A 10,835-nucleotide genomic window follows, 5' to 3' on the forward strand; every position below is an offset into this window, starting at 1 on the left:
GCGACGAACGCTGCCGCCACAAGGCTATGCCACCGCCCCATGGTAGTAGTAGTAGTAGTGGTAGTATAAGTAGTAGTAGTAGCAGTAGTAGTAGTAGCAGTAGTAGTAGCAGCAGCAGCAGTGTTTTGACCTCTAAATGTGACTTAGTGCCACTATCATCTGACCCATCCCAACATTCAAACATCACACGAAAATGTCTTCGGGCATTCCCAGTTTGTAGGCGAAGTGAAAGTCTTTAGAACAAACAGATTTCTCGCAAGCAATCGACCACAGAGACTCGTTATCTTAGGCATTGATACAGTTCAATACTAAACCCGTGGAATATTTCAAATATGTTTATTTAAGATAACCAACACGAAGCTGAGATATGCCATTAGCTATAATACATGAAAGTAGAGGCATTTCGCATCGTGGTACATCACATTCGTTATAAAAACTCTAACATTGCGAAAATAGTTCATGTACAAATATCAGACTCATTGGATGCCAAATGAAAATGAAAGTAATACACCCGTAAATATATCACACACAATTAAGTCAAAGAAACTTTGAAAACGTACAAAATGTTTTCTATAAACTTTATATTTCTAAAAGTGTTCAACACTCTATTTAATCATTTTTGTGGCACTTTTTGATTTCCAATACTTTATGTTTTCTTTAAAAATAATTTTAACAAATAATTTAAGATACATTCTTGGTGCGACAGACACTCTGGAATTGGTCGAGTCATACGCTATAAAATACCTTTGAAACATACACCACAAGTTGCATTCAGTTCACAGTACTGAGAGAAAAAAGACAAACAGTTAAATAAGAATGTTTTGACGTTTTGTGATGAATAATGAGGCAGTATTATAGGGGATAAGTTATTGGTTGCAAACATTTGCTTCTTTAAATTGTGTATCGAAATCAACGATTACTTGCTGAAATTAACAGTAGCGCTTTTATTGCTTTTGTGACGCACGGCTGAGTCAGGAGTGACGTTTGCTTTATGTGTCGGAAAATGAAACAGCGAAACATGAAACAAGACATCCTCGCCATACAGGGGAATTACGCTTGCCAACTTTGCGTCCAAGGGTTATACGTGGTACTTCATAAAACATGCCCCTGTGTAGCGAGGATGAACGTAAGAAGCAAGGGAATGTACAACATAATACTTGTAATTGATGAAACACGCACGAGTGTATAAACAAATACAAAATCGGTGGTGTATATTTAACAGTCAGCTCCGAAGATATTGAATCAGTGACATTGTAGCGTCATACTACTAAATATTTTCAGTGGTAGTACTACGGGCAAGGGGGTTGGAAGGGAAGGGGTAGCAATAATATTCAGACATTTCCTTATGTAAAGAAACGAATCTTGGTGTTTGGTCTGACAAATTCACATATCAGAAATGGTAGCGACGTTTTAGCTACCTTTGGGTTCCGCCCCACCATGGCTTGTCCAGCCCCTCTATGCAGCGCCAGAGGTCAGGATGGCGAAACTTAATCCCTCTGTTCGTTACATTCGAAGTTGATTGTAAGAGCTCAATATTTCATTTCGGTGCTAATATACGCCTCATAAATGTCTTCATCAAAGTAAACATATAAGAGAGAAATAAGCAGCAGTTACAAAACAAAATAACTTTATCAAATCCAAGCAAAAGAAAATGGGTATTGAAACGCATAGTTTTGCGTAGAAAGAAAACGAGTATCCAGATTGTCTGGCGATCGTGTCCATTCGTGTCCGCCCGGAACACGTCGAGCGATTCCGGGAAGACGCGAGTGGTGGCGAATGGATTAAATCTCGCAGGTAACGAGACTTGGACGAGACTTCGCGAAACAGTTGCTATGATACAGAGAAATTGTGAAAGGCAAGTGGATGCGTAACAGCATTTCCAGTAACAACAATATACAAATAGGCAAATATACAAACAGACAAGAGATGAAGTATATACACAAGATAGGACAAGCCTCGAGGCATGAAGGAAAATATGTTTTGACATCATAAACAAGCACCGTTCAGTTGTGACTCGACCCTATCAACAATAACAATGACAACATGGCCGCGTGCCGAGCAAAGGGATGATTTTAACAAGTTTCCTCCTCACTAAAACAATTAATTTCAAGACGAAAACATAGAAATAAATAAGCAAACGGTTTTCATTAACCAGATATCCTTATTAACGACAGCATCCCTTTCACACATCAAACGGTCACGTGATGTAGTGACATGCGCAGATAACGATAACTGTTAACATGCGCAGAAACTGTATGTACGGAGGACCATGGTTTATTTAATATCCAGTGTCAGAACAATTCATGATCGATGCTCCATGTTGTCGTCATCTGAATTCATTGACTTGTGATATTTCTTTGAAATCATTACCAGATAGATTCGACGGACATTCATCACGAAGGTGCTACCACCTTTCGGAATACGTACTATCGATAAGTGAAACAAGAGACTTCTAACCACAAAATATCAATGAACAACATTAATTTGTCCTTTTCGGACCTGTAATGTGTCAAGACATTAGCACTTCTCAAATAGAGATACTCCAACATAAAATTCTAAAACATCAACTGATTTGTAGGACGATTCGCGTGTAACTGTGCGTTTCGGTAACATGTTGAAAACAACTTGTTACAATAACGATCAAGTATGAACAGGGTCCAGTGTCCCGGGGCACAAAACGTTGGTAAGTTTACGACCTGTCGTAACTCTGTAGCGTATTTTAATCCTATGGAATTCTTAGCGTAAAGAATGCTTTGAGGATCGGAACCACAATTCACAGAGCGTTCGTAGAACTACGATATTCACAAACATATCACAAACTATAGATTTAAGACAGGCCGTAAAGTTGCTAACGCTTTGTGCATCGAGACATATGTCTGTAATCTGCATTAACCAGTGACAATGTGATAAATGTCCAAATAAAATGAGAATTTCACTCGTACAACGCAAAAGAAAATTACCCATTGTAGCAGACGGTAGCCACTGTCAGATCTGCAGAAGTGATTTACACTATAGTATATTTAATTTGCATAGGACCAATGACAACAGCTGTCTTTACGAATTCTACAGGATTAAAGAAACTGTATGAATGATTGTAATTTCAACTGATGAAGACTCTAACATCGTTCACTCGAACTAACTCGAGTTCTCTGTTGTCATGGTAACATACCTATCACTGTTATATAAATCTAAAACGTTTTCGGTACGCCTACTATAATGCTGATTTGATTTGAGAAAGTAAAAATTTACCATTAGCTGAACATCATCTTACATTTTGATTAACTGGTAGACCTGGATGAGGCATTCATCATAAGGTTTGTGACTAATCTACAAATGTGCTTGTGGGTTTAAGATACTTTTAATCAAAAAGGTCCATAATCGGCGATCTTTTTTTATTTCATAATTTGGAAAGCCTATAGATTTTGCTTTCCCCTTGTTTTCGTTTTTCACCCCCCGCGGGTAACCCATTTCACATAATGGACGTTCTTTATAGCGTGTCCTGACGTGCAGGACGTCGTTTCAAATTCCCATCCCCCACCCCCATGAAGTATGGACTAATGGGTATTTTGATTAAGTATACAAAATGTCCTGTTTTGTTGTAAACAACATATTAGTACGTTGTGGGTTTGAGTGAGAAGACGGGTTAAGTACACACCGGATCGACATAGATTGTCAGGCTGAAATGTACAGGAGTGGATTTCACACCAGCCGTTGTCTATTTCAGGACACACACAAGCGTGCGCATGTTGAAGGGGTTGTAGGAGTTGACATTTCATATCGGCATATGCACGTGTACACAGCCACGTGTTGTGGTGCCATCATCTGCAGAAATGCAAATTTCACTGAAGTGACGCTTGTAATGTTTTAGCGCGTTTTCAGTCACGTGACGCATCCCTTTCGGAAAACGCTTCTCCCCCAAACCGTGATCATGTCAATAATCACATTATTTGATTTCATTTTCTCATAAATAGTTGTATGTATCTATGTGTTGCATCCCGGTGTCTTCGACATCGTCTCCATGGGCACTTCACGTCATCATGACGTCATCTGACGTCATCTTATCGTCATAATGAATAACAATGTTTGTCACACAAGTCTGTGTCTCGACTTTCTCCTTCTTGTCGACGTAATACAGAAGTTCAATTTTTTTATGCAAAGAATAGTTCAGAATAAAAATGCCGCCTTCCGATCATTTGATTTGATGTATATTTCATCCGTCTGCCATTGACGACGCGATGTCCATTTCACTCATCAACAGTGTCCAATGATGTGCATCATAATCGCCATGACAACCAGACCAACGATGACGGAGAGAGATCCACTGTGCGAAGTACCTGTAGCAAAATATGGAGCATTTGTAATTTCTGAATAATTAAACTATAGACGAATAATAAAAGGTCAGATCGCTGTTGCAGCCATGGACGTCATACAGCATGTCCCCCGGCACTTCTTAATGTCTTCCGGAACACATCGACCTGTCTTATCACCAGTGTTCAATATACCACGGGGATTCACATGCGCAGAAAGACGCCACAGGCTTGTAAGGATCAATATTTGAACACTTCCCCTGTTCTTGACACAATTACGAAAAATAATGAAAACTTTGAAACTCTCCTTAAAGTGGAAAAAATCTGTTTTCAAACGGTTTAAGTTCTTAGCAAGATTCCCCATGTCATGGTATTAAATTCGGTCTGGCTGATAGTCGAGCTATAAAATTCCCCACAAATTCAAACACAGCAATAAATCAAATGTCAAACAACTAAGGAAAACCATAAACATTTTGTGCGAAAACTGGAATAATGTTGATCGTGTCTTTATAAATTGAGTGTAATCTTTCAATCATTGATATCTCCTTGTCGGGAAAAGTTGAGGTTTGGCTTGTTCAGAGCAGCAGGAGCAAGTTAAGTGTCAGTGGGTGAGTGAGTGGATGAGTGGGTAAGTGAGCGAGAGGGAGGATGGGCGAGTGAGAGTGTGGGTGGGTGAACGAGTGAGGGAGAGAGTGGATGAGTGAGAGGGCGGATGGGCGAGCGAATAAGCAAGTGGGTGTAGGGAGAGGGAGAGGGTGGACGGGTGAGCGAGTGAGTGAGAGTGAGTGGGTGGGTAGGTAGGTGAGTGAGTGAGTGAGGGAGGGAGAGAGTGGACGAGTGAGTGAGAGGGTGGGTCAGTGAGTCAGTTTTAGCTAAGACTGGGAGTGAATAGATGTGGAGTAAATGTCTCAGAGGGGTTTGGTGAGTGAGTGACAGTGATGAGTGAGTGAGTGAGTGAGATGTGGTAAAGGGAGTTTGAGTTAAGGGTGAGTACGGTGTGTCTGTGGGGGTGGAGAGTAGGGGTTGTGTGGGGTTTGATGAGTGAGCGACAGTGATGAGTTAGTGAGGGGGGAAGTGAGGGAGTTAAAGGAATAGGTAAAGCGGTCTGGGTGGGTGATTGGGTTAGAAAGGAGTGAGGAGTGACTGGGTAGAAAGTTTGGTGAGCGAGTGTGACGTTGTGCGGGCGAGCAAGTAAAGAACGAGTGAGTACGTAATTAATGATTACTTCGACTGTGGGATGTTTGTGAGAGAGAGAGCTGACTGGGGTCACAGTTGTCACTAGGATGCGAGTAAGTATATTGTAACGGACACTTATAATAATGGTCTCGGGTCTTAAGTACTAAGTGAGTGTATACATAGAGGATGGAAGATTCGATGAGAATGTGTTAATTAAGAGAGATATGATATATGAAGGAAGGGTGTGCTTGAGGCGTCGAGTGTGCGACTAGGTCCAGAATGAGTTGAATGGTGATCTACCTCCCATTTAAGACATAGACAATTATACAGTTAAGGGAGACAACTCTAAATAGCAAATTACCGGGGTCAACTGAGTGCGTGAGTTTAGCTTTACGCCGCACTCAATATTCCAGCTGTATGGCGGCGGTCTGTAAATAATCGATTCTGGACCAGAGAAATCCAGTGACCAACAACATAAGCGTCGATCTGCGCAAATGGGAACCGATGACTTGTGTCAACCACGTCAGCGAGCCTGACCACCCGATCCCGTTAGTCGCCTTTCATGGCAAGCATGGGTTGCTGAAGGCCTATTCTACCCTGGACCTACACGGGTCACCGGGGTCAAGAAGAGGGAGAAAGTCATTTCCCCTGCAAACTAATAACTTCGGTGTGTAATGAGATTTTTCCACAAGTAATACCAGAACCTCATAAATATACAAACCTGTGTCCTTGACCAGTTTATAGCCAACCGACCCTTCTCGGTTGTTCGAATAACAGGGGTCGCTCTTTTCATCGCTGCCATCATGGCACTGCACTGTATCGTCACATAGTTCTTCCATCGGAATGCACATCTTACCGCTCTTGCATGTGTAGTACTTGGTTGACGTGCATTTTGACACGTTAAACCGGACAGGCAGAGCTGTAACGGGAGAATGAGGAAGATCATTTTCACATATTTTTTTTCGAAATATTTCGACAAAATTAAGACGGGGGCTCCATAAATGGGCTTCACCCACTGTACCCATGTGGCCTTAACCACAAGGCTAGGAATACAGTAGGTGGGAAGCAGAGATTTGAACCCACAATCACTGGTTCCTGGCGTGCAAAAGGGAAACGACTAAGCACAGAGAACTATGGTGCCATAGCATACTGGGTCATGGATGATGTTGTTTACATACAGTCAGTAAAATTCAAACTACATGATGGTCTCTGAATAATCGAGTGTGAACTAGACAATCCAGTGATCAACATCGTGAGCTTCGATCTACGCAAATGGGTGCGTGCGTGAGTGAGTGCGTTTAGTTTTACGCCGCACTCAGCAATGTTCCAGTTATATGGCAGCGGTCTGTAAATAATCGAGTCTGGACCAGACAATCCAGTGATCAACAACATGAGCATCGATCTGCGCAAATGGGAACCGATGACATGTGTCAACCACGTCAGCGAGCCTGACCATGCGATCCCCTTAGTCGCCTCTTATGACAAGCATAGTAGCCTTTTATGGCAAGCATGGCTTGCTGAAGGCCTATTCTACCCCGGGACCTTGACGGGTCCTATCGAGCAGTGATGACACCAGGTGTCCCAGTAAGAGTAAACATATCATGCCCCTTTGGTGAAACCCGTCCGATGCATATGTAAAGGTAAGGTACAGTTTACCTGAAAAATAATGTAAACATCAATATTTCCAATTTCAAAACAAGAATATTTCATGCAGATTTATAAGTATTTCAAATACTCAGTGTGCGATGTGAATGGGCAAGGTTTCTAACTGACATTTAATAATGTAAAATTATTTTATGTTTTCATCTATGAATAACTATGAAAATATTATACGTAGATCTTTTCTCGAAACAAACTGATTGATGCTAAAAACAAGGAATAAATAGACAACAGCAAAAATAGTGTTTTTGTGTATATTAACATAAATATGTACAATAAACCAACTACAAAACAACTACAATTCATTCCATCTTCAGAATGAAGGGCAAGATGCGGGGGAAACCTCTCAGGGTGGGTGATATTCATATTTCATTCATTTCCATTCATTGGATTTCAATCCTATGTGCAAATTACAACAGATGAAATATAATAAAATGATAAAATCCATGACGATTCCCAACAAAGGTCCTGTTGATTTAAGTACATTACATTGTCTGGGATGAGACACGTTTAGGACGTGTATCAGAAAATGGTTTATGCCTCTTCACTACCAACTGTGCACAGCGGGTAAAATACCTCCGCGATCAAACATAATCTCGTAAAGCTGTCAAGGGACACCTTGACTGAATTGGTGGGTCATTTTCAGAATTACTCATTCCATTTTTGATATATTACCGGAGTAGTTTTCCTAAATATTTCTGACAGGAAGTGTGGTTTCATGTGTCTCACGCCGAAAACACTCATGTCAGGATGTCAATTTTAAAATTTTGACATAGTTTTAAAAATAATGTAATCTCGATTCCATAATGGTTCTGCCGTTCATGATCATTTTCATATAACCGAGGACGATTGTTGGATGTTTTCATAATATTATTACAATAACGGTTCTGGTTCAGTTAACAAAACCCCCCATACAGCGAAACCTCGTGATACCGCACCCTGTAAAAATAAAACGCCTGCACCAAAGAATATTCAATAATTCTATGAATCATATACCACTGGTTATACATCAGGTGACAAGAATGGAATGGGAAAAAGAATCCCTGGAATTAAATGAAGACACCGGGTGTTTGCTTGTGGGTAACGTTTCGGGCTGTGTCCAAAATGACAATCTTTTGTAACAATGAATCGTTTATCCCGAAAACTTGTTCAACCGAACGATTTCAGTAGGACCCCTAGGTCCGATCATATCTATGAAATAAATTTGCATGTGTATAAACATGCAAATAAAGTAGGAATGGGTGTATTACACATCTGTACGTAGATGTTGATCATGAATATTCGTTTGTAAACATTTGGAGACAACTGTTTGAGACAGTTGGAAATTATTTTAGTTGCATGTTGTACTGTTTTAGTTAAAGGTACTGAGAATAACTATTTTAACTGATAATAATTGTATCCATTAACAAACATCGAAGGTACCTCAACCCATGTCCCCCTCGTGACCAGTGAACAACTATTATACCATGTCATCTCAAGCATGGCCAACCTGAAATGACGAGGCGTCAAGCACAGCCATAATTCTGGATCAATTCATTTTTGGATTGAGTTTTGCTATATCAAATAGCAGACCCTTGAAACACAACTTTTTCTTCCATCACTTCATTTACTGCACATAAATGAATAGGTCTTCAGCAACCCATGCTTGCCATAAAAGGCGACCATGTTTGTCGTAAGAAGCGACTAACGGGATCGGGTGGTCAGGCTCACTGACTTGGTTGACACGTGATATCGGTTCCCATTTGCGCAGGTCGATTCTCATACTGTTGATCACTAGATTGTCTAGTCCAGACTCGATTATTTACAGACCGCCGCCACATAGCTTTCATACTGTGGCGTAAAATTAAAGTTAACTCATTCACTCAGTCGCTTCAACAGTGAAGTAATTGCCGCAGTGGCCCACACAAAACTACATGACTATATGATAGGATACAGCCAAGGTGGCGTAAAACATCATTCACAGATGACAAACGCACATGACCGTCTATATAGAAAACGCTGTTCATTCACCTTACGGTTACGAGTTGGCGCGTTTGAGTGGGTGATAGTAACATATTGCTACAACGCCGTAGGATAAAACTCACTCTATCTCAAGAACAGCCATACCTGGATACTTTGATAAATAACATATGTGTAATGTCAGTATTAATTATTGTATTATCATTCATAAACCTCACCAAAAAATGTAATCATTTCTTTCATGGCGCATAGCCATTTGATATATTCAATCAAATCTAATATAAAAGGATATACAAGAGCCCTTTATTGCTTTCCTCAATTTGTTCTCGTCTTAAACAAACCGTCTTCATATCGCATGTTATCGGCAATTGTTCTGCCCAACTGGGTTCCGCCTTCCAAAGTGAATGCTATCGTTACGGCCAACCCCGAACACGAAGACAAGTAGCGTTAGCAGTCGGTAAAAGTAATCCGCCCTTCTTTTCATTTATCGCCTGTTTGACGCTGGTCATACCATTAAACTTCACATTTCTGTCAACACAAGCAGTAGAAATATTTAAACTGTCATGTGGCACATCAAGCTTACCGTTTTGTTATAAGGTAACGCGACTACTGACTGGTAAGAAGTTGAAACGAGCGACCCCTCAGGGAGAAATCATTGAAGCGAGACGCCATTGGCTGCTGAGGGAGATCTTCTTACTGAGAGGCGAGAAAGGAGCTGTCTCTCTATCTTTGTCGTTGGCCTTGGTTGACTTCACCACGAAGACAGAATGTTGAATATCTTTCAAGGAAATCAGACATGCATTATTATAACTTAATCCTCGTGAAAGCAAGACACTTGAGTGTGTCTAATGGCGTTCTGTTGTTACTTGCCCATGCGAAATAACTTATTTATTACTCTTAAGAAAAAGTTAATAAAATTTCAAGGTGTTAGGAGCCTTATCACACACAAAGAATGGAATGGATTTTCTGACATGAATGAAAGATCATGTGTTATCCGTTTTGGGTTGGAACTATCTAATCAATACTATTATTTTAGACAGATTGCAAGTGATTCAGAACCGAAAGTAGATGAAGCGGTGGTAAAATGATGAGTTGTCTCCCTTGGCAGTTAACATTAGCGGTCTCGTGAGTGTGGACTCAAGAATATACAGTGCTAAAGATTGTGACAAAGTAGCATCCTCCATAACTTTCTTAGATTTGTCTACATTACATCACATAAATTAGTTCAAGTTCAAGTTCACTTTATTTCGGTAGTAGTGGCCTTGGGCCCCGGGTACAAGCAATATATAACATTTTGTTTTTGTGCTTTTAGGCAAGAGCGTGAATGGCATAATTATACAAGCAGAAACATTGTACAACTGAATAATAGTGATTATAAGTTGACAGAATGGTGATGCAAAGGTTGGTACAGTTCACTCTCTTGCATTGAAAAAGTAGCAACAATTTGATGCAAAATTGCTTGAAAAGGAGATTGATGTCTAACAATTTTGAAGCAAAATTCTGCACGAAAAGCATACCGAATGATGGCAAATTATATTTGTATACAGTGATCAATGAGAACAATATTATGTAGTTGTTACAAGTCAGACAACTAAACCATAACAGCTGTAGGTAGACAAGGTGTTCTGTGAAATATGACGGAGTTATCTCCCTTGCATCAGGTATTGGGCTACTTCTGTCTCCCAACTGAGGCCTTGAATCTGTATTTTGCTAACAATGACCGATTCTTGCACG

General features: G+C 40.4%; 1 long non-coding RNA gene across 1 annotated transcript; it reads right to left on the reverse strand.

The window, feature by feature from the left end:
• Nucleotides 1–320: 320 nt before the first annotated feature.
• LOC137281308 (uncharacterized) lies at nucleotides 321–6,367 on the reverse strand. Its single transcript, XR_010956725.1, has 2 exons — nucleotides 6,205–6,367; nucleotides 321–4,334 (listed from the first exon to the last, which is right to left on the reverse strand). It is a non-coding gene; the product is annotated as an uncharacterized lncRNA (long non-coding RNA).
• Nucleotides 6,368–10,835: the final 4,468 nt, after the last annotated feature.

This window comes from Haliotis asinina, chromosome 4 (genome assembly GCF_037392515.1).
Source record: "Haliotis asinina isolate JCU_RB_2024 chromosome 4, JCU_Hal_asi_v2, whole genome shotgun sequence".
Lineage (NCBI taxonomy): Eukaryota > Metazoa > Mollusca > Gastropoda > Lepetellida > Haliotidae > Haliotis > Haliotis asinina.